This window comes from Scardinius erythrophthalmus, assembly GCF_964197995.2.
Source record: "Scardinius erythrophthalmus genome assembly, chromosome: 3".
Classification (NCBI taxonomy): Eukaryota; Metazoa; Chordata; class Actinopteri; order Cypriniformes; family Leuciscidae; genus Scardinius; species Scardinius erythrophthalmus.
This window is the reverse complement of record NC_138223.1, coordinates 19,134,513-19,157,128: the sequence shown is the minus strand read 5'-3', so window position 1 is coordinate 19,157,128 and position 22,616 is coordinate 19,134,513. Positions and strand designations below refer to the sequence as shown.

The 22,616-nt window shown below is 37.1% G+C and overlaps 1 protein-coding gene across 2 annotated transcripts in view; it reads left to right on the top strand.

Annotated features, from left to right (window-relative positions):
- Positions 1 to 857: 857 nt before the first annotated feature.
- LOC308688309 (uncharacterized protein) overlaps positions 858 to 22,616 on the top strand; it is a 94,299-nt gene continuing 72,540 nt past the window's right edge. For both annotated transcript variants that reach the window (XR_014029871.1, XM_081361289.1), the window contains exon 1: positions 858 to 1,305. The gene's annotated coding sequence lies outside the window, so the exon portion shown is untranslated. The remainder of the gene's footprint in view (positions 1,306 to 22,616) is intronic.

The window sequence follows — 22,616 nt, the reverse complement described above, 5'->3', positions numbered from 1 at the left end:
ACATCTGAGTGCATTCTCTAATGCCAAAGGTCTGGAATACTATGGGATTATGAAAGAACATTATTTACCTTTGAGTGAAACCTTTTAACTTTTAGGCAAGTGCTGTCACGCGGTCCAGCAGAACCGTTGCACTTTCAGTGTAACAGTGGTGGAAAACAACACCAGATGGAACTCATTAGATTGTTCCCTCTCCAGTCTTGTCTGATCTGTTTGGATTTAAACCCCTGTTGATCAGGGTCATGCGTGCATATACAGTAAGGGTTTGAATGTGTTGACCTGTACTGTGTATTAATGATTAGGTTACATACAGATTTCTTTGTTAGTTATTATGGATCTAAAACAGTTTATATTTGTTGTGCTTTCAGATTGTAGTGTTTTGGCAGCTTATCTGTGCATTCCTGTTGCACTATTAGGTGTGTTTTTTTTTTACTGTTGAGCTATGTAAAGTAGCCTATTTTTATCTGACAGATTCTCTTTCGAAAAATGTGCAACACAACATAAATCAATAGGCTAATATTTTTTAAATAAAATAAAATAAAGATGGATAATAATAACTTTTTAAAAACAATAAAGAAGTGTTAGTGACAAAGAAACAATGATGACGTAAAAAAATAAAATATTTAAGTAAAGGTTAAAAACACCTACATGTTTTGTGTGTCTGTGCGAGAGTAGTAGAGAGTAAAGTCACTTTTGAACATCTAATTATATATATTTTTTTACCAGAAGGTTTTGGTCTAAAATCGTGCTTTAAAATGAAACCATTGTAATCTAAAATGTTTTTCGGCCCCTTACAGTCCGCACTCCACAGGCTTTGGCAACGTAATTACGTCTTAATTAAGCGACACGATGACGTTCCTAGACGAAACGGTGACGCCATCATCGGTTGACAGGGAGTCGTACAGGAATCGGTTGGATAAAGGCGATCGCGCTTTAACGGAGAAGCATCGGAGTCGTGTGCCGTATCCCTAGCGTTCTTCAGATCGGTCACATATTATTACAGGGGGATTTGACTTTTTCAGAAGATAAATAATTGATAAAAGCTCTCCCTGGTTCATGGACTGGAAGGGTGCGCGTAACGCTCCTACTTTATTTCATCGGATGAAAATGTTTGGTTTGTGCTTGTAAAACTTCAACTCGTTTTCAGAGGATCGTTTCATCTTTCTTTCGGGCAAACCGGGGAGGAGAGGAGAGGAGAAGAGGAGAGACCGGTGACCGTAACCGGACTCTGGATAGGATATCTGGGGGAACTAACTGACCTCCTATACACAGGAGCTTTTTTTGTTCGTCTTTCCATCAGTTTCCAGGGTAAATACATGCATTTGTCTAATAAAACATCTTGTTTAAACGCAGTGTTTTGCAGAAACGCAAACTTGACCATGCAAGGCTGAAATTGTAGGAGTAAAGGGCCATGTGATCAGCTTCAATACACAACGTCATGCAGTTATTGGACATATGAAGCTGACTGCATGGCCTTTTCTCGTGTATATAACGTTAATATTTAGTATATGTGCCGCTGCTTATGATGTGCTTCTGTTCAGAGTGCCTATCTGGTCTGTTGAAGCAGGTTTGCATGGTATTTAAAACTGCAGTGTTTCACTTATAATAATAGAAATCACTCGCATGCACTATTTCGCAACTGTTGTTATTGTCGGTAACAGTTAAACTATTTTAACCCAAGAAATAGGACGTACACTAATGCAGTGTTTAGTAGAGTTTTGTAGCTGCATAAAACAAAACTAATATAGAAAAGCTTGAGCGACTGTCTTTTTGCTTTTCCGCTGCTTTGCTTGTTTGCTCATACAGATTTGACACGCACTTCAGATTTCATAAATTAAACAATTTTCTCGTTTGGTGAAAATGTAACTTCACAGCAGATAGACAACGTTGTCGTTGCCCTCTAAATGCATTGGATGATTTACTACACCGTTTATACAGTGTGTTTATATATATCTGAGATCGTTTGGCGGTTTGGATTAGTAAAGATCACTAAACTTATAAGTAAAAGTAGTATTCATTCTGATTTTCTCTTGTTTAGCCGGTTAGCGACAAGAGGTTTAGCTTAAGCTAACACTTTTAGCGCACCCACAGCTGGACAATCGAAAGACAAGCTGCTTTATAAATATTTTTACCCGATTTTCCTCTAGAATGACATTTCTAATATAAAGTGCTCCATTTTGTGCCCGTGTCACCAAAGGCAGCTGGAACATCTGATAGCTGTTAACCTAGCACGTTAGCTTAGCTAGCTAACAATCGACGTTCAGCCTTTGCCACTGCCGCCTCCTAGAAGGGCTTTAAATCCACGTGAAGTACCCGCCAATATCCGCACAGAGTTTTCGCTTTTTAATAGGCATTTTCGGGAAAATATTAACCTGGTTTCCACGTTGTAAGTGTGAAATTATTAAAATGTACAGATTTATATGCAGCGCGTGCAGGTCGCGAGACAAGCACATGTTAGCACCGACTACAGCCGATGCAAGTTTGTCAAAGGATTGTTTTTTCTCTCTCAAACTCTTCAGGAAGTTTCGAATACAGCGTACACAAAATATTAACAATAACAGAACTTTTCATCCATCTCTGCAACCTCAGGTGATCGAACAAATGAAAACAACTACACCGTATGAACACATGGCTATACAAAACTTTTTTTTTTTTTTTGTGCATTTATAGGCAAATGCTTTCCTTTTATAATAATTAGTAAACCAAGGAGATTTGGGCTGCTATTAAAGTTCAGGGTCTTGCGTTTAAAAGTTTCAGCATCATTTGTAATATTATGTAACTTGTTTTACAGGGTTTGTAATACCATCTATTGCATGTGTTTATGTAATATCTGTTGTCAAATAAAGTTTTGTTTGGAAGGAGGAGGGAGGGAGGGTTTCTCTAGAGAACAGACAGAGGTCAGTTTGCAAGTTTAAAAGCTGTCTCCAAGCAATGTGCCTCTAGTTTTAGTAGTTGTTATCACCTGTTGTAAAGTTAAAGCACAGACCCATTAGGTTTACTAGGTTTGTTTTTTTAAGTTTATGAAGTTTGTAGGGCACTCTGGGATACAATGGAAAGGATTTGATCAAATTGGAAGGAAGGGAGAGAGGGAAAAAAAAACAGGAAACACAGAGGATAGTGTGCAAGCTCTTTCGTCCTCTCACACCCTTTCCACAACATCCATTTCCATGTGAGAAACGCCGGAATCTCCCTCCTGCATTATAGGGGTGGGTGAAGCGCTATATCTGTCAATGCTAATATTTTGAGTTATTTCACACTGTGGCCTTTACACTAAGAAAGACGACAAGGTTTAGTCTTTTGCATCTCCCGTATGGATCTTTGTGACTTGCTGAATGCCCTTAATGTTTTGACAAGACACAAAGAGAGCACACAAGAAGGCATGACCGGATTGGGAGAAAGGAACCGGGTCATCTGATGTGGCTCTTTGAACACACTATTTTTTTCAGGCCAACCACTTCTTAATGGCACTCAGCTAAAATAAGAGCAGGTCTGCTGTGTGGTTTTGATTTAAAGATAGTCTTGGTTTTAAAGGGTTGCAGCAATCAGCAGCCTTTCACTGCAGACTCCCTTTGTATTCTCTGGACTCCTCCAGGTGTTCGCTACCAGCGAGTTTTCTTGAAGTTCACTCGCATTCTGCTTCTCCTGTGATGGAAGATAATTGATTCCGTTGCTCAGTTGAAAGGTCTGCTATATGTTCATGAATTTGAGAGTAAAAGGGCTTATCCAAGTCCTCCAAGACTGGGAAATCTTCTTGTATGTCTGCTGATAAATCAGCTCTTAATTCACTTAACTGTGGATTTCGGCTTAAGGCAAGTGCATACTACAAGACTGAAGCATAGAACTCTGTAGCTAGCTTTGCTTATTTCTGCTGATTTGGAACATCTCTTCTTCATTCATTTATTACACATTTGTACATTTTAGCTGGTTACTCATCTACAAATAAAAGTTCAGTAGCCTATGTCAGCCCACCAAGAACGATAAGTGTAGAGGTAGGCTCACTGTAATGTTATCTAGCTTCCACACCAAATTATGATAATGTTTAGGGATGCATATGAACATTTTGGCCGATACGGATAACCAATAATTATTTATATTTGAAAGCCAATAACTGATATATTGGCTGATAAATCTAAATCCAAATTTTTATTTAATTTGAGAGCCTGATTGCAAAATCAAAAGTCTCACCATTAAAAGTCCTGTCCCAAGCACAAAATTATTATGTTCTCGTTATTATTTGTTGCCCATATGACAGACTTGTTTTGCACATGTTGCACTGAACTGTATCTTCCTTTTTTGAAGCGATTCCAATCATATTTCAAGCAATTCAAAACCATCATGGTGAACACTTCATGGGGTCTGAAGTGTCTCAGCTGAAGGGAAAAATCCATTATTTATCGGCTTTAATGAATCGGCCAATTTTCTTATCAGGCCGATATATCGTGGATCCCTAATAATGTTCTGTTTAAGTGTGGATATGTTGTATTTCACTTTAAATTCTCAAGCTCTTTACAATCTCTGTCAATGCTTTATTCTTTCATCAGCTGGATTTTTTTTTTTTTTTAAACGTAGTTCCAACAATATTATGTCATGTTGCTTTTGTTACAGTTGTTCTGTTGACTTATCTATTCTAACAAAATTAGAGCAATGATTGCAACTTTTTTATAGTTCTTGGTGTGAACATTTCACATTTTTGCATATTATTTATCACATGGGTTGTGGGTTGTTCTAAACATGCACATATCTAATGTAGAGACTCACACGTAATTGGTGTTGTTGAACAGTGGCTGTTTTTTGGCTGAGCTTCATGATGCACCATGGTTGCAAATTCTATTGTTTATTCACCCTCACGTGGTTCTAAACTTTTAACACTTTTTGTTTTCATCTTCTGTGTAACACAACAGATAATATATTGAAGAATATTGGTAACCTGCCATTGTATTGACAAAAAATAGCTAAAACATTTCTTAAAATATCTTCTTTTGTGTTCCACAGAAGAAATATAGTGATATAGGGGAAGGACGTGAGGGTGAGCAAATGTTGACAGAATTTTAAGTTTTGGGTTAACTATCCCTTTAATCTTTGTGCACTCAATACCTTATGAGTTTTTGAAGGGTTCTCTTTTCACTTGTTGTGCTGGGGAATGAAAAAGGCAATGGTCACGTGACTGTCATGTCTTCTGCTTTAATGGAGGTGTGAGTTGCCAGGGAGTGTTACTGCTTTTTCATGCGCTCTCACAACAATTAGACACAAGCAGAGGATGGAGATTCTCTCAGGAGTGAATTTCTCTAGGAGTTTGGTGAAATCAGTTCTCCCCCTGTAGTCAATAATTGTATCCAAAAACTCATCTTTGATCACCAAAATGACACATTTAAATGTTTTTCCTGTGAATTTTTTTTTTATTCATGCCTTAAAATAGCTTGAATGTAACTCTACACTCTTGCTTCATTTAGTAGGCCCTATATGTGGAACCATGATTATGCAAATGAGCCCCACCTTAACACGTTTTATGTATCACTCTCTACAATGTCGGACACATAGCGGTAATTTATATTATTGGCCTCTGGCTTGACTACGTTATCAAACAGCTAGTAATGTGTTGCTACTGTTACACAAACCATGTTCCCATTCACCACCTCAGAGTCAGACAGCTTCCTTCTAAAAATCAGCATCCTTAGAAACACTTAGAACAACTTAGAACGTAAGTGGAGAAACGCATTTAGTTCATCATAACATCGTAATATTCATCATACACAGTTCACCCAATATATTGCTAAATATACACGATTTTTCATATCAACAGAAAAATGTACTGGGATAACCTGGTCTTTTTTTCACTGCAGTTTTAAGGAGAAAATACTCAGCACTGGTGTTGAATTTGCACATGGTTTGTCTTAAAGTGACTTTCTTTTGTAGAGAAAAATTAGTTTTTCAATAAGGTTTCATGTAACGTGTTAACTAAATTATCTAACATGAACTAATAATGAACAATACTTTAATCTTAATTTACATTTCTACATTTACTAATACATTTTTTAAGTGAAATGTTGTATTAACATCAGTTAATGAAAGTCTGTCTTGCGCAAGACTAATATGCTCAATTGTATTTTTATTAACTAACATTAACAAGGCTTAATAAATGCTTATCTAATGCATTAACTAATGTTAACAAATGAGACCTTATTAAGTGTTACCAAAAAATATTTTTAAGCCCCATACTGATACATAAAGTACATACATACCCTCATAAAGACACTCAGAGATGACCTTGCTTGCAAAATCCTATAGGATTTATTTGAAACATTGCTATTAATACAGTAGCCTACAACTTCAACTTCAATGGGATTCTTTTTGTGTTTGTGATGTGAAGTGGCATCTTAACTTTTTTGACTGTCAGAAGATAGTTTTTTGAGGCATGCAAAACACACTGTGGTCTCTCTTCATTACCAACCGTTGTACTGGTGAACCTGGTGAACATCCATTGTAGACAGCATTGCTGATTATAATGGCTTCTATTTGCTTTTGTCGTCCCGCTTGTGTCTGGTGTAGACACATTGTTTTGGTATAGTGACATTTGACGTAGATTCATTGTTTGCTTTACCTGGTACTTGCAGGCCTTTCACAAATTTGTCCATGCATCATTAATTTATATTTTTACACTGCTCCCTGACCTGCAATACTCAATTCTGATTCTTCAATTGTGTCATAGCGGTGTGTTATTCCATGACTATAACAGACCGCTCAAGCATGTATTGTGAGGCATCTTGAGGAAATGTTTTTTTTTCTTGTTTGATTTAGTAATTTGGCAAGTAGCTAGCCTACATAATAAGAGGCATAATTTTGAAGTGGGCTCTTGTATCACTCTGAAGAGGTTTCTTTTGCATAACAATTAGCTGACTACACACTGTACATCCCTTGGTTTTAGGAAGGCAATACTACATATTTTAATTGGCTATTTAGTGGGTTGTCTGAACAGCTTGTCAAGAAAAGCTTGTTTAATTATGTTCTGTGACGTCAATTAGCTCTCATTTGGACATGTGCTTTGTGCCCTAAAAACATCCCTTTAGTAGGGTAACTAACAGACTAGTTTCAGCAGATAAATGGGCTAAATATCTATAACCTGCAGCCTCAGTACTGGCTCCAGTCTAGATTGGCGCAAAACTTCTTATGTGCATCCCAGGAGCAGAACAATGTGCTTTAATGTAACCTGATTGAATTGTCTTAATGTATTGTTGAAGGTAATAAATTTATACGCAACCCTTCTGAAAGCAATCATAACAGTAACCATGTGAAAAGTTAAGTGCTTAAACTATTTTTGGTTGTTTTGTTGTTGTTTAGCTATCTACTAATTGGATGTTTGGCTTAGGGTAATACCGTTAGCAAACCCACAGCTGGACAGTCAGACAGTTTTTTCTTTTTCATTTGGCTGTTGTAGTGATGTGCTGATTAGTCAGTTATATAATTGACTAGTCGGTTGTTGGATGAGTAGTTGACCACCCTGACCTGTGTCTAGTTTTTGAGAGCTCTGCTCACAAACACTTGCCTTTTCAAACACTGGTCTTTCTGTTATCTAAAGCTTTGTGAGAAATCTTGATGTTAGTATAATAAAACTGATCTGATCATGACTGATAATTTTACTTTCTGACTCTTATGTTCCTATTACTGTAGCCAAAACAAAGTTTGGTAGAAAATCTAAACAAAACACTGCAAACTAAGGCTTAATTTCTCCACAAATGTTTCTTCAATTCCTTCGGTGACATTTGGAGAGATTATTTTTGCTCTGTTTATCTCTCTTTTTTTATTTTTTTTTTTATGTCTTGGGTGAATGCCCTTGCTGTATGGGTGGTGAATTCTTGTGTTGCTCTGTGAATCACACTTGTGAACACACTGCCTCCCTGTCCCTCTTCTGATGAATTATGGAGTGTTTATTTGCTTTGCTGTAATGAGCTCTTTACTTTCTCAATATTTTCCTTCACTGTTTCCATTGGATCTTTGCAGATTGAGAAATTTATGCCACCTCAGTCATTATGTTTTGCGTGTCTCTAGAGTTGCAGCACTGTTTTCAAGAAAATTAGGCTTAATTTGTTGAGGAAACAGAACTTGTTGTGTGCTATTAACAACGATGATTAATATGCATTATCTCCCTTATTCCTGTTGCTGTGCCAAAAGTCTTTTGAGCATCGACACTATCTGTGTATTGAGCGTTAACTGCTGTGTGAAGTTGTTTTAAACACACTGTCTGGTGATGAAAGGGTGCAGGGTGTTTCTTCGCTTTCACTGTGTTCAGTTCATTTCTCTTTCCTGTATGTGCAGGTGTGTCACAGCAGGCCAATCATGTGACTAGTCACTTGACTGATTCCATCCTCTATTCAAACCCCACGGATGACTTGCGCTGTTAGCCTCACAAAACATCTAATATTTGATGAATGTCTAGAAATTTGGAAATCGGATTTGTCTTATTCTGTAGTGATCTCCTCTAAAAACTTCATCCAGGAAGAGCTTGTCTTGTCACAGGTAATCTGTGAATATAGATGTAATCCTCACACCTGGTCTTATTCCACTCCACCGCTCCTTTTTATTAGATCTCTTCTCAAGCATTTAAAGCTGAAGTGTGTAGTTTCATATGGAATTGGGTTAATGAAATTATTTTCTTTTTTAGGGATGAGATTTAGATTTTTCATTGCTGATTAAGTTTTTTTTTTACAAGGAAATTTGCTGATTCTGATAGCGATTGGCGATATTTATTTACTTACCCCCCCCCCCCCGCTTTTTTTTAAGCAAATAGATTAGTTTATTTGCTCTATAGCAGGCAAAAAAAATAGCCATTTGAAATTAGAGGCAACTACTGAATTTAATCACGATCCAAAGATGCTATTGTTTTTGAATTTAAGTCCCCCTGTAGTCAATCATTTTATTCCTTAAAACTTATATTTGATCACCAAAATGGCACATTTAAACATTTAAATTTATGCCTCAAAATAGCTTGAATGTAGCTCTATACCCTTGCTTCATTTAGTATATTTAGTATACTCGTACATCCTCATCTACAACTTGATGTATCAGAATGGTTATACGTTTTATGTATCACTCTCTACAACTTCGGACACACAACGGTAATAAATGATTAGCCTTTGGCTTGACTACGTTATCAAACAGCTAATAATGTGTTGCTATTGTTACACAAACCACATTCCCATTTTCCATCTCAGTCTGCGTTCTAAAAATCAGCATTCTTAGAAACACTTTGAACATCATAGAAAGTCAGTGGAGAAAAGCATACAGTTGTAATCAAAATTATTCAACCCCCATTGCAACTCAAGTTTATTGGCAAAATTTATAGACTTTCAGCTGTTTGCAATGAACACATCAAACAGAAGTAATTGAAATGGCTCAATACAACACGTTTCAAGTGGTTTCCCCAAATTTAACTGAAACTGCAACTTTTAATGACTTATTCAACCCCCTGAATAGAATCCCTCACAAAACAAATCTGCAAAACAGGTGTTGTCTGCTACGCAGCAGTTAATGATATCCTAAAGCCCGCCTGGATTTTGACGTGATTGGTTTACTAAGTAGTTTGTGACGTAAGAAACACCGGTGAATTCAAACCGTGTTTTAATTTTTTCACTGCAGCTTTAAGGAGAAAATACTCCACGTAATCGACACGACTTATGAATTTGCACATGGTTTGTCTTAAAGCATATTAAAAGCACCACATAGTCATATAAACATTAAAAACTTGATTTTCCCCACAGGGGGTCTTTAAATTAGGTTGTATAGTTAGGATATAAAGTAAAAACAAAATGGTCTGTCTCTTGATTAGGTAAATTAAGCTACATAAGACACACCTGCACAAAACAAAAACCGCAGACAGACTGAATGAAAATGTAATTTCACTCTCAGAGAGTAGGTGGCGCTTATGGAACAACAGTGAAATAGCATTTCCTCTGTTACCGCTGTACAAAAAGCAGTTCTACGCTTATAAACAGGCATTATACGGAGGTGAGAAGTAAAGGTAATGCAATCAAAGCTTTTCCGAAGAGAGTCTGTCATATAACCCCCCTCCCCCAATTTTAGATATTTATATACCTGTGAGTGTGGCTGCTGCAGTAATTTCTCTGTTGGCGTGTCTCTGTTCTCCTCTTTGCGTCCGTCTTCAGCGTGTTCTGTCTCTGACCTCTGTTAACGTCCTGTGTACAGAGTTAATATTTCCACACAAATTACATTTTGGGAAATGATTGTAATGCAGTTTGTGCGCAAGTCCGGAATAGAGATTGGCCAAAATAAAATGAGAAACCGATCGTGTGTTAGGACTCGGAGCAAAAACTTCAGACGAACAGCGACTATTATTTTTAGACAAATAATCCATCCCTTTGAGTCCATGTAATGCAAGTGTATGGGATGCTTCAAAAACCAGTGAACACAATGGTAATCATAAGATTCGTTCATTCAGTTGTTCCAAACCTGTATGAATTTTTTTCTTCTGCTGAACAACACAGAAGATATTTTGGAGAATGTCGGTGGCCAAACAGTTGATGGCTCCCATTTATTTCCATAGTATGGGAAAAAATACTTTGGAAGTCAATGGATCCATCAACTGTTTGGCCACCGACATTCTACACAATATCTTTATCATCTTTTGTGTTCAGCAAAAGAAAGAAATTCATACAGGTCGGCGGTGAGAAATCGCTGCTCTTTAGATTTAGTAGGAATAATCTAATTTAATTTAATTTATACAGTGAAGACTATGCAGTGGTGTTTTACATTTGATTAGCCTACTTCCTGCTGATAAAGACTGTTTATTCTTTTTATTCATTTATTTATTTATTTTAATTATTATTATTTCGCAGGAAAGCAATATGTTAAGCTCCAAGCTGTTTCTAATTACCTCTATGAGAGGGAATGGAATATGTTGCTTGATAATAAATGAGTTGTCAATTTCTGAAACTTTCTTATCTCTTAATTTTGATACTTAATTTATATATTGATGTTAAAATTAGCTAAATGACCCCTAAATAACTAGTTATGTAGTATTTATTTTGGTGATCGGTATTGGCCGATACTGCTTTCAGTGTTCGGTGATCGGCCCCGAAAATCATGATCGGAGCACCCTTAGTAAACCATATGACCCCGGTTGATGAATTATTGTCTTCTGAAACAGATTGATCATTGTGTAAAAATAAATGCTAATAATTTAACCAAATATTATAAACCAATGCTTCTGGCCAACTGTCATACGCAGCTTCATAAGTTCACGTTTGACAAACGTCAGCACGTTGTGAAGCTTGCGCGAAAAGTGACTGCCGCTTCAGAACACACTTGCGTCACGTGCTCACCTTTGTTGATGTCAAACTTGAACTCGTGAATTTCCATTTTACGAGGAAATCAACCTGCAGAAGGCTTATAGTTATTGTTGCATGTTAGGCTGGGATAGGAGAAAACATTTTAACATCTCAAATTATACACCTCATCTTTAAAGTTTAGAATGTTTTTACCTCTCTCAGTTCCTTCATTCTTTATGGCCCAATTTCAGCTTTGCTCTGGTCCTCAGAGATTGTGTGCAGAGGTTCTGGACACTGTAAGCAAGGGCAATGTCAATAATTCAGAGCTTTGCTATCCAGCCCTTGGCTCTAATTTGCATGAAGGGGTTTTAAGAGATCATAGGAAGCATAAGAGAACATTAGGCTACATGTACCACAACATCCAGCAAATGTAGTGATATCCTTCCATTTGTAGTGGTGTCCTAATCCATAGTTGACATTCAGTGCACTCATTCAATCTCAAATTGCATCGCAATAACAAGTGTACAACTGATCTACACTCAACGGCTAGAAAATACCTATAATGCAGTGTGAGAATGAATTCCCATGTCTGACCAGAAGATGGAATCCTATAGGTGTTAAGTTTCTTCATAATGTATTATTTAATTGTTAAATTAAGGTTTATACCCGTTAGTTTCCATGAAGGAATTCAAAATAGATCATTTCGTTACTATTGGAGTTTGCCAGTTAGCTAAGTGTCAAATAATTACCACAGGGCCACACCATTTTAAAAAAATGTATGCGTTTTGGCCGTTCATTTACATGACAACAGCGTTTTGGGGACCTGAACGTGCATACATTTGATAACGGGTTTCAAAATGCAAGTTTTTGAAAACAATGCCATTATCATCTCCGTGTAAACTTCAAAAACGTGAATTTGCAAAAACTGACGTCATGCGCATACGTATTAGGTGTTCAGTCTATAGGCGAGAAGCTGATAATGCAGTCAAGTGCAGCTGTGAATCTCAAGTTCATTATTACAGCATGACACATTCAAGCCTAAAACGTAACGTGGCCTAAACAAGATTAAATTATATGGTGACAGTAACCAAAAATAACTACATCTGAAATTGAACATTTTGAAAAATATGCATTTCTATAACTTATTTATAGATGGAATCATGACTAAATAGTTACATAAAGCAAACCTTAAAAAAGGGGGAACTTTAAACCATTAGTTACAGACGTGCTTTCCATACACTGATCTTTTAGATATTATAGATTTATTTTATAAGCTCATCATTTTCACTCAACTCCTCATTATGACGTTTCATTCTTCTCACATTTTCTAAAGTTGTCTGAGATCCCCATTTAGTGTTTCCACAATGTTTCCAAACAACACGCCTCTTCCTACATAAGCTGCGTTCAGTTTGGTTATTTTCAGCTATATTTGGCAACTTGGATTTCCAACTTGTCTAGAACGCAGAATCAATGGAACGCTTTGAGATCGGAAGTGCTGAAACTCGAGTTTTCCCACTACTGACAGCTGGAACAAGAAATTAGACTTGCTTGCTTTTTCATAAGTGAGAGAATTGACCCAAAAAAGAACATTTTCATTTACTCACCCTCATGTCATTCCAGGCAATACATGGATTGTTTTCTTATGTTGAACACAAAAGAAGATATTTTCCATACAATGCAAGCCAGTGGTGTCCAGTGTTTTTTCATCCCTAATCGTCTACATTCTTCAAAATATATTTTCTTTGTGTTCTGCAGAAGAAAAGATCCTACAGGCTTGGAATGTCATGAGAGCCAGTGAAACATTTCTAAACTAAACATTTCATAAACTATCTCTTTAAAGCAACTTTCACTCTGAGATTCCGGAAAATACACTGATAATGTGTCCCGGGATTTGTCTCGGATCATTTGATTTTGGTTCATTCACAATGCCATTGATTTTCCGGAATCGGTTCGTGCGTTCACACACATCCTAAATGCACGTGACATCAGGATGTGACATTTAATGTCACTGCAGTGTTAAGTATGCTTAAGATCTGCGATTTCTCTCTCGAGAATCCACGCTAGTTCATTTTTTTTCCCTGATTCGATCATAGCACATCGCGTACCGTTCCACTAATCTGGTGAATGATCTCCACTTCAGCGTCATCACTACTACGACACACCCCTTACGGCATTGGTCCTGCTGCCTTTTGTTCAGATGGTGCGTTCCAGGACTGATCGCAGCAATGTTACTAGGTCCACATCCCGGGATCGATCCCGGGACGTGTTTGCATTCACACAGAAGGCACTCTAGCAATTCAATGGCAATTTTCTAGGATCAACTCTCTGTGTGAAAGGGGCTTTAGTGAGCTTTAGAATATGAAAACGCATGTATCAGTGTTTTATTGTACAAGATAGATTGTATATTGATTTAATAATTGTTCTTTAGTGGAAGTTACATTTCTCAGATGTTGCATTACTGAATTAAAGTAGCTTGACTGTCGATTCTGGATAATGTCTGTTTGTGTATATTTTGATTAGTGAATACTTTGGATTGTGTCCTGGAAAGTGTTCGAGCATTACAGAAAAGCTTTTTCTCTGTCTGTCCGTGCATGCTGCTGTATCAACTCGCTCTCTGAAAATATAAAAGGATTACCTCCACCAGGGTATTTTGCTTTAGCTCTCAATATGGCTCGTGAGAGGTTGTGAAAGGGTAGCCCTCTGCATTGTCTTGAGCTCTTTGTGTCCTCTGTGTCTTTGTGGTTTCACCCTGGGACCCAACAGCTGCCCTGCCCCCCCGACCAACTCCCCCGAACATCAGCATGAAAAAAAAAAAAAAAAAAAATCCAGTTCCTTCGCTTGGCCTTGTATTCCATGAGACCAAGTGATTTCACAATACTTCACATGAACTATGATCAACAAATGTGAGATTTATCAGTTTCACATCAGTTTTGGATGACAAAAGAATTATCATGATTTCACGTGGGAACCCCTCGTCCACTTCAGGAAAAAGTCTGCCTTCGTCTTAAGTGCCCTTTCACATGACTTGCGTTAGGGCCTTAGTGCACGGCTGCTTTGACTTCCATACGAAAAGTGCTGCAAGTATTATCATAGAAGTGCAGATATTATAAAAATACTAGATCGCAAGAAAGCAGAAAGTGTATACGATATAGTGAAAATGTTTTACATTTTTAAAAAACGTAACAGTAAAAACAGTGGTACTAGTGGTCAACCCATGTATTTTTTTTTTTATTTTTTTTTTTCTAGTGGCATATACCAATTAAAATGTAGGGTGGCCAATATGTATAATACTGTTCAAAGACAGTAAATGGGATTTGCTGAAATGGGGAAAACTTATTTTACCCACCATTTACACAAAATAAAAATGGATGTTTAAAAATAATAGCCTAAATAATAAAAAATACTATCAATTGACAAAGCTGTCAGTAGAATTAGGAATTGACAGTGGGCCTATTTGGCCAAGTGGATCAGCTGATGCAGATCATAACTATTTGATGTTTTAGAAAGGAAAACAGCTTCACAACTTCAGTTTGAGCTTCTTTTTTTATGGAAGTGATGTAAAGGGAAAACACCAAAATCAGATGCCTGAAAGGAGGAGAGTATTAAAGCAATAAGGTAGATGTTTTCTTTAGAAGAACTTTTTAATATTTCTTGTTGCTTTGTACTATAACCCATGCGTGAGAGCTACAAACCAGGGTGTGAAATTGGATGTCATTGCAAAAGCTCTTAAAAATAGTTTTTATATATATATATATATATATATATATATATATATATATATATATATATATATATATATATATATATATATATATATATATATATATATATATATCTATGGTTCCATGAATAACCTTTAAAGGGATAGTTCACTTTGAAATTAATTTTTGATGTTTTAGCTTACCTCAAGGGCATCCAAGATGTAGGTGTCTTTGTTTCCGCAGTAGTTTCAATTTTGATATTTTTAGGTCAAACCGTTCTTGTCTGTCAGTCATATAATGCAGGTCGATGGTCACTGTCTCAAAACACAAGCACAGAGTCCAAATTAAAACAATTCCCCATCGTCCAAATTAAACAATTCCCCATCGTAAGTACACATTGATGGCCTAAGACACGAAACGAGCGGTTTGTGTGAGAAAACGAACAGTATTTATATCGTTGTTATCTCTTGAAAACAGCACACGTCCAAATGATCTGACGGCGCGGGCGGGTATAGATATATACATAGATGTCGCCTTGGCTACTGCAGTTCATTGGAACGAAACCGTAGCCAAGCGACATCTAGTGTATATATCTTTACCCGCCCGCGCCGTTAGATCATTTGAACGTGTGCTGTTTTCAAGAGATAACAACGATATAAATACTGTTCGTTTTCTCACACAAACCGCTCGTTTCGTGTCTTAGGCCATCAATGTGTACTTACGATGGGGAATTGTTTAATTTGGACGATGGGGAATTGTTTTAATTTGGACTTTGTGCATGCTCTTTGAGACAGTGACCATAGACCTGCATGAAATGACTGACAGACAAGAACGGTTTGACCTAAAAATATCCAAATTGAAACTACTGCGGAAAAAAAGACACCTACATCTTGGATGCCCTTGAGGTAAGCTAAAACATACCAAAATTTATTTTCAAAGTGAACTATCCCTTTAACATCCGGTTCAGTGAAAGGATCTTTGGCGAGTCTAAAAGGATTCTTCTTTGGCGTTGCTGCAAAAAACCCTCTTGGGGAACCTTTATATTATATGTTTTGTCTGGTAATCAGTCTCTCGTAGCCAGACCTTTAGATTGACGGCAGAAGGTATGAACTCCATTGCAGCTTTCATTGGCCAAGAACCGTTTTGCTGGCATGTAAAGCAACTAATGTTTAAAGTCGATGTTCCTACGATAACAGGCGTTTATTAATTAATGATACATTCAAGAACTTGGCATACTTTTGGAAATCCAGTGTTTTGTTGATCCTGATAAGTACTCATTGCCACAGTTGTAAACATGACAGCTTTCTGCTTCCACTAGGGGGTTTGCTGTCACGTTGGCTTTGTTTCCAGCCGGACCGTTAAAGATCGCGACACACGCATCTCCCGGAAATCATGTAGACATCAATAAGATGACGACTTTAAAACTCCTGAAGTGTTTCCCATTTTGTGTGCCTTATGCATCAGACGTTCAGCGAGCGGTCTGTGAGTGTGATGTCTTAGGCTGAGACTAGGTAATCATTGGCTGAGCTTCGAGTGGTCTGCTATTGAAATTTAAAAGCAGTTGAAACTGAATGAACTTTGAGTGATGCTTGGTTAACACTGTAGCTCATGTTTCGTTCCATAGGTTTTAACACATTGTGGAACATTGATGCAAGTCATATGAAATGGCCCATAGAGTGAGCTGTGTTAGTTCTCTTATTCCAACACTTCTGTCGTTTGGTTCTCCGAGGAAGGTCTTACACCCCCATCTCCTGCCCAACACAATCTTTACACTGACTGCTGTGATGCAGGACGCTTCTTTCAGAAGAAGGGGCCCCCCAGTGAAGAGCAGTTTCCATGGAAACACCTGGCTGTATGAATGGATCTTTGGGGAATTGTGGTCAGTGGCATCCCAGCATCCTCCACTGGCACTGCAGGACGATTCCAATTCAATCAAGCCAACAATCTGCAACACACTTGCTTAGTAAACTCTTTTGGGTCTCTAACTGTACATCAAACTCTGGATGTTTTCTGTCATTCTGAGAAGTTTCCAAGAATGTTTCTCTCCTTGAAGCCAAAGCCTGTTGTGCTTTTTAAGTAATAAACTCACATGTGCCAAATCTTGCATAATTTAGAGTCTCTTGCCTTTAGCACAGTTCTCAGAGCTCATGTGAAACAACCTTTCACTGCTTTGGAGGAACTTCATCTTTTGGATTCCAACCTTCCTTGAATTAACAGATTGTCCAAAAACAGTTTTTCCTGAAAAATTCACCCCAGCGGTGCTTCTCTGCCCATCCGTCTCTCTGAACGTCTGTTTTTTTCGTTGGCCCACATTCACATCTTCTTACTACCCCGTTGACACTGAATTATTTACTGTATGCATCAGAATTCTCAGGTGCCGGAGATCAGACTGCATGTGTCTCTCTACAGAACGGACAGGCCCATCAAACCTTTTGTCACATGTAGCCACAGGCCCCCCTTTCTTTGCACCAGGGCACTGAAGAAACTTGTCCCTCAGTCTCTGTCATCAGGAACAGAAAGTGAAGTGCTTGTCTAAGGATTAGGGCTTGTTGTATAGTTTGAGTTTTGTAAATCTGGTATTCTTGTACATGGTTGAAGAACTCATGTCTTGTCATATAGGGTCTTTGTCTTTTAAAGTAGGCCTAATTCACACTGTGACATTTTACAACACCAAACTCCTGTTTATACGGTCCATTTATTAAACGTTTTAATCCTTTTTTTTATGTGAAATGTTGAAAAAAAAATCTAAATGTGTATCATTAACTACACATTACTATACTGACTTGCCAATCAGTCAGTAAACAGTCAGAAGTTGATTTAATAATCACTCTGATTTACTAATTCTGTGAAGGAAATATCAGACTGATTTAAACTGGTAAAGCCTAAGTTCTTATGTCTTGAACGATTCATTAAAAGAACCAGTTCATAACCAGTCATTTGCTCATGAATTGGACTACACTGGTCATGCTATAAGGATTTTTATATTGTGCACTGCTTGCATTAACAGCTCTATATGAAGATGTGTTTTCTTGTCATCTTTCTATGTTACAGACTTTCCTTGACGTTTTCAGTTCCGACTGCAAACTCAAATTCACAACTGGGTGAAAAGCTGATTTTCTTTTGTCATGGTGCTGTAGAAAATATTTACACTGCTTTACAGCAATGAACATTTTATCATGACCAGCCGCAACACCTGTACAATGATTAGCAACTTGACCCACTCTGACCAGCATGAACTACTTTGGTTTATGGAAATTAGCCAATCATAACATATCATTTTACATATCACACAGGTTCCAAAGAACCTTCCAGTGAACCTTTTTTTATTAGTGTGAAGAACTTTTTAATAATCTAAATAACTTTCCACTATAAAGAACCTTTTGAGCAATGAAAAGCTTCCATGGATGTTAAAGATGGAACCATCAATGCCAATGCATTTACATTACATTTAATCATTTAGCAGACACTTTTATCCAAAGCGACTTACAAATGAGAACAACAGAAGCAGTTAAACTAACAGTACGACAACAATATGCAAGTACTATGACCCTTCTCAGTTTAATCTAACGCAGTACATACAATAAAGAACCTTTCCTTTTAAGAGTGCACTGTAATTAAGTTTTTTTTAAATTGTTTTAGCTTAATGTCTATTACTAGTGTTCTTTTAAAATATGAAGCTGTATTAACTGACAACTTGACATTTGAGTTCTCAAGTTCAATCAAGGGAAATTATAACTAAATTACGTTGTGATAACTGATAACTAAATGCAACAGTTTTTTTTTTCTTTCTTTCTTTTTTACAGTGTAGAAGTCTTAAAGGTGAACTTCAGTGGAAGAATTGAATGCCACATGTAGAATAAGCCCCCTTTAAAGCTCTTTCCATGTGTTGGGTCCATATGTCTGAGGAGATGTGGCTGTATGCAGAGTAATGGGCATCTGGTGGCTCACTCAGACTGACTTAAGGACTATTAGTGAAGATAATCCTATAGAGACAGGAAGTTGAGCCACAAAGCCCTACAGAAAGACACAGTCACATTCTCCCTCTCACTTTCTGTCTTCATGTTTTGTAATTTATTTTTATGTGGTTTATTAGCATGGCAAAAAAGTTGTCTTTGAAGTTTTTGATAAATATTTTATTTAAAATGGGAATACAGCAAATTTGTCCTTGTTTCTTAGCCATCTGCTATCCATGTAGCACAGGCATCCCTTTTTTTTGACAGTGGACACTGCAGTTAATATTTATTGTTACTATTGTTAATACAATAATCCTATTTGATTACTCTAGTCACATGATTCTGATTTATCAATCAGCAATCAAATTCTTAGAATTGCTGCTCCTACAAATGTCTATATATCTGCTCAGCCGGTCAACTAATCCCAGGTTGATATTAATGATATATAAATTTTATTTTGTATCGTTGCTGCATTTGTCTTGTTAATAGTAAAGTAAAATTTCATAGGGCTGCACGATATTGGAAAAATAACTGACATTGTGATTTTGTAATATTTTGATTATATAAAAATACTGGCAATTTCACCTGATGACTTGGTAATATTTGGAAAGAATTATTCCAGAATAATTGGGAGTGCATCTGCATAGAAAGTAATTTTAAAAAGCTGAAAACTGGCTTTTTACTCTTTTTGAGCCTGAACCATCCTTTTTGAGGGATAAACGATTTGGATAAAAACTTTGTTCACTTTGAGTTTTACTCTTTACAAGAACCAGCTCAAACCTCTTTCAGTGACAGTGTACAGTTTAAAAAAAAACCTCTTTCTGCTTGAGTTTTTTCACAGGCCACATTCTTTCTTTTTTGACCCATTGAATATGACTAAAATGATTTTTATTGTAATTATTGAATAAAAATATTTTTTAAAAAAAAAAGAGAAATAGTAGGCTAATACTATTGTACTGTAAAATAGAAAATCAAGTATTTAATAAAATAATTTAGGTCAACTGGAAAATTTCAAGTGATACTTACAATACTGCTTAATATTTTAAATGTTCAACCATCAAATAAATATATGCACTGCCAGTTTCAGAATGAAGTAATTGTGTAATAAGTAGGGTAATATGCTAATAAATCCTTTTATGTCAGCCATGTAAACAAAATGTCAAATCTTACTATATACAGTACTAACATGGTGCGTCTTAGTAAGGCATACGAATTTAGCTATCTTTACCTTTAATTGTATCTGTCTGCCACCCTTTGAATGCAGACAATGACAATCATCCTTCCCATTCATTCTCTTGAATGCAGTTGCAACAGATGCTTGATTGTTGAAATACAGCACATACTGTAGACGGTGTTCCTTCCCCCCCAGAAGCCATAGGCAAAACCAGTCTCTAATGTTTGTGTGGCATCTTTTTTTTTTTTTTTTTTTTCTCTTTCAAACCATGAATCAAGCTGGTATTTGCCTAGCTGGAGAGTTGGCCTTGGGATATATGCTAACTGGTGTGTGTGTGTGTGTGTGTGTGTGTGTGTGTGTGTGTGTGTGTGTGTGTGTGTGTGTGTCTGCCTTCCTACATTTACTTAACCAGTCTGTTTCCTCTCGCCTATAGTCTGTGGCTCAGCACATCAAAGGCTGTCTCTCTGCAGAGCCTGAGATAACAGCGTAGCATAAACCCTGCTGCTCTGCTAAGCTTTTCCAGAGTCTTTCCACTGCCCTCGGGCGCACCCACTACCTCTTTTGTCTCCCTGAAGCCTTGAGAAAGATGTGCGTGTGTGCGATTTGGTGTTTTGCTGGCTGCACACCATAGGTAGTTTGTGTAGTGCAGGCGTTTGCCAGTGTTTCCTCCGTCTTATCCAACAAGAGGCATGTGCGTGCAGGCACGTGTCTGTTTGTTTGCTGACCTGCCAATCCTCTGTTGTCCTCGCCGTCTGGATAGCGGTTGTTCATTCTGCTGTAAGCCAGACTGCTTTGCTGTGTTTTGCTCATGTATATACAGAAGATGTTTCTCAGCCTAGTGAGTTGCTAGCTCGTTTTTTTTTTTTTTTGCGGCATTGTAAGAACATTTTGTCTTGCATTAAAAATAATGCGCCTATGATGCCTAAAATGTCGCTCAGTTGGAATGTCAAAGGTTCTGATTTTATTTTACTTGAATTTTATTTTTAAATCGGGCTCAGTTGGAGTGCTAGAAGGTGGGTAAAAACTGAAACTTGTAAAAATAGATCAGTTTATCTATGCAAACATCAGCTCAGTGCTTATGAGATTCTCCATTGTTTAATATTAATCAAAAAATCACTCGAGATTCTGGAACCTCTCTGATTGGTGGATGTCGCATTGGGTCCCGGCAGGTTGTAATACACACAATTCTACCTTTTTATATTTAGCGTTACAACATAACCCACCGGCAGAATTATCAATCGTCGCAGATGACTGTGCATATGATTTTGAGTTTAAATGTAGCCAAAGAGCTTTTTTTTTTTTTTATGTAATTTTATGTATTTTAGTATAAATTTGTGTATTAATAAATATTTAAATGAATAACTTGTTCTATAGTATATGGACCTTTCACATATTTCCACAATTGTTAATATTGCACATCAAAAAAATATTATGCACTATTTATAACACTATACTTTGTGATATAGCCTATTACCTTTGCTTTAAATTGCAGAAACCTAGTTAATGCTGCTGCTTGAGTTTTTCTTATAAAACAGCTGAGGGAGTGAAGAGTTTCTCTCTTCTGACCAATGTTATCAATCTCTCAATAAGCTACTTCTTTTTTCAGGTCATAGAAATGCTATCTGGATTTTTATCTTTTGCCATTTTATTGTTTACTGTTGGACCAATGACCATCCGCTTCTAGGAACCCAGGAAATGTGAAAAGGGTCCACTGACATCTAGAATTGAGAAATGGTATTGCTTCACACTACTGAGATTTTGGTATCATAACCTTGTCTAGGTAGGGAGCTCATTAGTTTTTGAGACAGTCATTGCCTCTAGCACAATTGTTTTCCAGTACTTAGCAGAGAGGGCATTTCACTGCTAGTGTTCTTTTAAAAGTGAATGTAAGGGGCTTTTTGGTATGTTAATGGATGAACTTCCCCCACACACACCTCTTTGTTCCTGGAGCCATTATGTTTTGCTGATCTTTTTTCTCTCGTGAGCTCTGGCCACTGTCTTATGCTTCAGGCCTGGCGGTCACTGTGAGGGAAGTCTGTACGTGGCCTGCTAGAAGACTCATGTCCGCTTTGCTCTTAACTGCAGCACCTTCACATCATCTCTCACTGCACCAGTATAAAGGTCACTGTGTGTTCACCACTGGATGCCATTTTTCAAAACTGGGGATTCTCTCTGTCTTGAACTTAAGATGTTGGAAAAAACATATGCTAGTATGCTGACAAGCAATTGCTAAAAATGAAGTTTCACAGTCCTTCATTGTCTTTATATTAAGTTTTTGAGGGAAATTAATATTCAGTAGGAAATGTTAGCTTTGATTTTACCCATTGCAATTTTATTGAGTGAAATCATGTTAGGCTAGTGTTATTGTTTAATATTTTCCACACCAACTTACATAAGTTTCAGCAGTGGAAAAATATGCAATGAAAGATTAAACTACTGTATTGTGCTCAATGTACATAATTGGGTCATGGACATTTATTAATGCAATAAGTTTTGATTCTTTGTTTCTTTA